Genomic DNA, 6,735 nt, shown 5'->3' with positions numbered 1-6,735 from the left:
TCAGTTCCTTCCTCGTTTAGGACAGCCTACCCTTCAGCCAGGAGAGGACGTTCCGGACGTTCATCCCGAAGGAGGTAGAGTGAGAGGCCCCTCTCTCCTGCCCAAGCCTCAGGTAGGGGGATGCCTCAGACTATTTTGGCAAGCTTGGAAACTTCACGGTGCAGAACCGTGGACGGTGACTGTTTTAAAGGAGGGCTACAGGCTTCCTTTCTTGGCGGATCCACCTCCCCTTATACCAGCAAGTCAGGCGGAGTGTTTGGCCCCCAAGGACGCCTTGAAGAGAGAAGCCTTGCAAGAAGAAGTCTCCACTATGTTAGAAAAGGGAGCAATGGAGACTGTTCACCTTCCAGGTCCGGGGTTCTACAGTCTGCTTTTCCTGGTAGAGAAAGCAACAGGAGGTTGGAGACCAGTGATAGACCTGTCAGCCCTCAACAAATTCATACGAAAAATTGACTTCAAGATGGACACCCCGAAGTTGGTCCTGGAGTCCTTGAGGGAGGGGGATTTCATGTTATCCATAGACCTCAAGGATGCCTATTTCCAGATTCCAATCCATCCTGCCAGCAGGAAGTATCTCCGGGTGAAGTGGGGCACCCAGATCTTGCAGTTCAGAGCCCTGTGCTTTGAACTCTCCACAGCCCCCCAGGTATTCACAAGGGTTTTCACGACGGTCTCCGTTTGGGCTCACGAACGGGGAATCCGTCTAATTCGGTACCTGGATGACTGGTTACTCCTTTCTTCCTCAGAGGAAGTCCTGAGACAACAGGACACGGATCTTCTACACTTCTGCAAGACCCTGGGTATCACCATCAACCTGGAAAAATCTCACCTGTCCCCAACCAACAAGATGACGTACTTGGGCATAGTCCTAGACTCCTTACTAGTCAGAGCCTTTCCGTCAGTAGACAGGTTGAACAATCTGGACCAGGTCCCCCGCCCCTTCCTAGCGGACCAACCCAGAAGGGCAAAGGATTGGCAGAGGTTGATAGGCCACCTAGTGTCTTTGGAAAAGCTGGTCCCTCAAAGGAGACAAAATCTCAGGAGTATTCAGTGGAACCTAAAGGATCTCTGGGATCAGAGGAGCTCCCCCTACAAGATAGACCCCATTCTTCCAGAAACAAGACAGTCCCTGGAATGGTGGCAGGATCGTTCGAACACTCTCAAAGGGATGCCGCTGTCTTTCGGGCCTCAGGAACTTCTTCTCTTCACAGACGCCTCAAAGGAGGGTTGGAGAGCCCATCTCCTAGGGAAGGCGGCGAGAGGAAGTTGGACGGAAGTCGAGAAAACTCTACACATCAATGTCCTGGAGATGAGAGATGCCCAAGAAGCCTGTCTGCACTTCGGAGGTCTCCTAAAAGGAAATACAGTGGCGCTGATGTCGGACAACGCCGCAGTAGTGGCGTACATAAAGAAGAAAGGGGGATTGAAGTCAAAGGAGTTGTGCGTTCTCGCATTGCAGATCTTAAAATGGGCCGAAGAAGAACAAGTCAAGTTGACGGCGAGATTCATTCCGGGAAAGAAAAATGTACTAGCCGACAGCCTCAGCAGAGTAGGCCAAGTGGTAGGAACAGAATGGTCCCTTCACCCAGAATTAGCGAAGTTCATCATCCGAATGTGGGGATCTCCGGTAATGAATCTCTTCACAATAAGGCTGAACGCTCAACTTCCCGTATTCTGTTCTCCTGTCCTAGACCCAAAGGCAGCATTGGAGGACGCCTTCCAACACAAGTGGGACAACCTAGACGTTTACGCCCTTCCTCCTTTTGCTCTGATCAGGCAAGTGCTCAACAGTCAGGACAGCCAACAACCTAAAAATGACTTTGGTAGTGCCCTGGTGGCCGGAGAGAGAGTGGTTCGCAGATCTAAAAGGACTGGCAATACTCCCTCCGTGGCCTCTTCCAGACAGATATGACCTACTGAGGCAGCCACACTTTCTAAGGTTCCACGAGAACCCTCAGTCCCTTCGTCTTCACACCTGGAGGTTATCCAGCGCCTTCTGAGGAGACAGGGATATTCGGCGAAAACAGCAGACAGGATGTCTCGGTATTTTAGGCAGTCCTCAACAGCAGTATACCAGGCAAAATGGGCAGCTTTTACAAGGTGGTGTGCTTCAAGAAAAATCAAGCCCTTAGAAGCATCGATCCCGGACATCGCGGACTTTCTCGTCTACCTCAGGGATGAGGTGGGCATGTCAATCCCAGCAGTGAAAGGAGTACGAGCCGCTCTAGGACAAGTTTTTCTCTTGAAAGGAATTGATCTAGGTGCTTCTAGACACATTTCGATGCTCATCAAGAGTTTTGAGCAGTCCTGTCCTCCCTTTTCGTCCAGGGTAAGCCCCCTTTCGAACCCTTGAAAGATATACTGGATAGGAACCTTACGCTTAAAGCTGTCTTTTTAGCGTTGGCTTCAGCGAAGAGAGTAGGAGAGATCCATGAGTTGTCCTATGAAGTAGAACATTCGAGGGGTTGGCGAGATGTCTCCTTCAAGTTTGTACCTTCGTTCGTGGCCAAAACTCAAAACCCCTCAGTTTGGGACCCTAAGTTTGAGGGCTTCTCTATTCCAGCAATTCCCAGATCAGACAATCAGGATGATTTGAAATTGTGCCCAGTCAGAGCTATAAGGAAATATCTGAAAAGGACGGCCAATCTGCGTCCAGGTATAAAGAACCTTTTCGTCTCCACAGGTCCGACTAAGAAGCAGATCTCTAAAAACACCATTTCCTTTTGGCTCAGACAAGTCATCATCAAGGCTTACACTAGTGTGGGTCTGCCAGTACCAGGAAGACCCAGAGCACATGACTTTAGAGGTATTAGTACCTCTCTAGCTTTTGAAAAGAACATGTCAGTAGCACAGATTCTTAGAGCCGGCACCTGGTCAAGCCAGTCGACGTTCACGTCTCACTACCTCAAGGAATGTATGAGGAAGTCCCTAGATGGGTTTTCGATTGGTACGGTTATCTCCGCGCTCCAACCGGTTTAACGGCCCAAGCCCCAGGTTCAATCGTGGATATCAAAACCATCAGACACAGGTGCGATCTTTTCTATCTTCCCCTTGTCTTCGCTTTTTAACTTTCTTTCCTTGAGAGCACGTGACCAGTAGTCCTGCACAACCATGTATATCTCCTAATTCTTCAAGCACTTCATCACAGAATTTTGAAGGGTGAGTACTGATACACTAATATGAGCTCTTTGTGTAGTTTATCCTACTATCCAGTTTCTTTACCATCAGTACCTAGTCCCCTGTCTAGGTACGTGTCATCCCGTCAGTTGGGTCTTAAGTCAGGTCGGCACTCCCACCTCCTAAAGTGTAAGTCTCCTATGAAAGTAGTTCGAGGTAATTTCCTGTGTTGGAACAAATCACAAATTATTAGTGATTTGTATTTTTTCTAACATTTTACCGAGAACTACTTTCGGGTTATGGCCCTCCCTTCCTTCCCCGAGTGCCTCACTGATCTTTGGTATTTTTACTTTCAAAGAACTTGCTGAAGGTCGCGACCCAAGCTCACATGTGGCCTGCCTCGGCATTGCCCTCAGGGCACGTATCCTTCCGCCTAGGCCTACCATTACAGAAAACGGGAGTAGGGTAAACTACACAAAACTGGTCGGTTGAGAGGAGGTTCCAGGTAACTCCTATGAAAGTAGTTCTCAGTAAGTATGTTAGGAAAAATACAAATTACTAATCATTTGTGATTTTTCTAACTATACATACCCCAGTCATTAAGTTACAATTCTAACTGCAACAACTTAGGTAGTCTTAGATTTAAGGTCAAAGTGGAAGCTTGGTGGCATGTCGTGTTGGTTTGGCTTACTGTCTACCTTCCAGCTAACTATCACCACCTCCTTGGGATTAACGGCCATACCCAGTTTTGCCATAACCTTACTCCAATTGAATAACTCGGGTTTTTCATCGTAAGGAAAAATGCAAATTATTAAAAATGTGTAATTTTTTTCTATTAGAAAATTTTCACTTATAAGCATATGATCAGATTAGATTTAGACGTATTTTTGTTTATTATTTCTAATTACTGTAAAAGGTTTTCATAAATTCCTTTTACAGGACTTTTTTATGAATATCTTTTAGAAATATTCTTGAATAACTGTTGGGACCTATTAGATAAAAAGTGCCTTATGAATCTGAAGGGTTTATAGCCATAAAAAAAGATCAGTATAAAAGTTATGCAACTATTTTTAAGATCTTTTTTCAAAACAATGGTAAACATTTTAAGCTTGCTAAAATTTTTCACGTTATTAAACTCGGTTCACCAATTATTTAAACATAGGAATTCCCTTTCGACTGTGCCTTTTATGGGTTGGAAATTTTGAGTTGGATAGGTTTAATAACTTAAAATCTAATTTTGATTATGTTTATTTTTTAAAACTTTTTATGTCTTCATATAATAGTCAATAATAATAAGTTAAAATTTGAAAAAAGTTGACTTTTGCGTTTATACAATTTTGAAATTTTCTATTATTTAGAGTCAGGTTTTAAGTTGGAAATCTCTATTGCTGAACTTAGATTTGCTATGGACATTATATACCTATTTCTAGAGACTTTTTATTTGTTAACCTCTCTAGAAGATATTTTGGAAGATGGGATATTTAGGCCAGCTTTAGTTACGAGAAGGTTTCCTGCCAAAAAAATATAAACCTTACATTTTATTAGGAATGTGCATGATAGATGTATTACTGTGTTGACTTTTATTACAGTAATTTATCTTACAGATGTGTGTAAATCCTCCAAAAGGAATATATCATGGGGAGTGGTTTGTCATTCTAAGTAAGGCTTCTCCATGAATTTTGTAAATTGCTGTATAAATTTCAAGTGTTTCCACTGCTAAAGACTTTCCATTAAATATTTTGTTCTTCAAGAGGAGTCAGCTAGGTGTATTCTTTGTCGGGTAGTTATGCTTGCTAAAAATTGTTCATCTGTACAAAGTCTTTTTGGTCATTACCTTGTTACCAGCTCTAAGCAATGAAGGTGTTTCCAAACTTTTCAGAACAGTTAATTACTGGGAGATTGAAGCCGCCAGGATACCCTTGTTTTTATTGTAGACAGTTTTTTTCTTTGTGCATAAAGCAGTTCTTCGTAGGATGGTGTTCTGTAGCAAGGTAGTGAAACTAGCGCACATCATGCGGCAAAACTGAATTATTCTTGCAGAATTCCTTCTTCCTATAACTGCACTACTTTTTACCTCCTTATCTTACCTCCGTTTCTACTTCCTGTCTTCCATCTTGCTATCCAATCCCTTCACTTTTGCTTCACAGTGCAACTGAGTGGTGTTCCCCATTGTACCTCAGTGATGAATAGCTTCTACAGCTATTCCAGTCTACACTTATACCATTTGATTTGAATTATTTTACATATTAAAGGATGTGTTTGTGTACATTAGAGCCATTAGTTTTAAAAGAAAGATTCACCTGTGTCTGTAGATGTACAGTATAGGAGTCTGCATCTTTCACCCACTCTTAAATCATCCTTCATTAGTGTTTAAGAGAAGTGGTCTTCTGAAGTTGCCAGCATCTGTGTCTCGTAGGAATGGTTATTTGATACTTACACATTTGAGAATCTGTCATTGCAAACAATGTGTTTTCTTCTTTGTGTTTTTGTCTACGTAAGATAACCCATAGATTATATCAAGTGTTGATCATGATATATTTGTTTCCAAAATTATTTTACTGCTACCAGAGAAAAAAAAATGGGGCTTCTCAACGTTTCATTCTCCACTTAAATGTTGATCTAGATATATGATTGCTGAGGCTGTGATCAGTCAGTCAGATATAACAGTCATACAGGAATGTAGATCCTCTGATAAGAACTTTCATTTGTGTCTGTGTTGTCTGTGCTCCTCATGCGGTGCAATGTAGTCTTTAGTTATGAGTCTGCAGAGTTTCTTTGGCCCCTAGCTACTCTTTCTTTTATATCCTCCTACTCTACGTCCATTGTTACTTCCTTTCATCCATCTTGCTCTCCAACCTCTTCTAACTTTTAGGGTTTTACCCTAGGTGAACCTGGATACTGGATCACCTCACAGACCCCAGTGCCTGGCCATATAAACTTAAGCCATAAATCAAACCCAATCCTGCATGAGAATGAGATGTATTCAAAGAGTGGGTTATTCACAAGTTAACATGATCAACATGCTAGTACCTTTATCTCCATTGTTTTCAGTCTGCTTATCTTTCTGACCTTAGGGAGTTAGCATACATATATAGGAAGAATTATTACAGCTATTTCCACACAGGACATTTTTTAAAGCAGATAAAATGTATTCTGTTTACTGCCCACAGGTTCTTATCTTTGAAATCATCTGAGCTGAAAGCTCTCGTTTCTAGGACTTGCTATATTTGCTGATTTCCCTCCTTCCATCCCATTAATTGTACCAATTTTGTATTCAGAATTGCGAGCAGTATAGGATGATGATAAGAAATTTATTCTGTATTTTGGGGCATTATGGACTTCAAATATGGGTCTGTATGAAAAATGCTAATTTTATATGTCAAAACTTCAGTTGTTCTGATTGTTATATGGTTTTTAACATGTTGCTCTTTAGTTACTAAAAAAAAGGCATTTGTAAAATCTCTTAAACTATTTTAATTTGTAATCTGGCATGTGTGATTCCCCTCTGAGTGGGGATACCTTAACATGGTGAAAGGGTTTATGTATCTCCATGATCAGCAAAGATATACTAGTCAGGGACATCCTTAATGAGGTTGGTTTGCTGTGAGCAATCAGACA

Source organism: Palaemon carinicauda, chromosome 2, assembly GCF_036898095.1.
Source record: "Palaemon carinicauda isolate YSFRI2023 chromosome 2, ASM3689809v2, whole genome shotgun sequence".
NCBI lineage: Eukaryota > Metazoa > Arthropoda > Malacostraca > Decapoda > Palaemonidae > Palaemon > Palaemon carinicauda.
Note: the sequence above shows the minus strand (reverse complement) of the source record.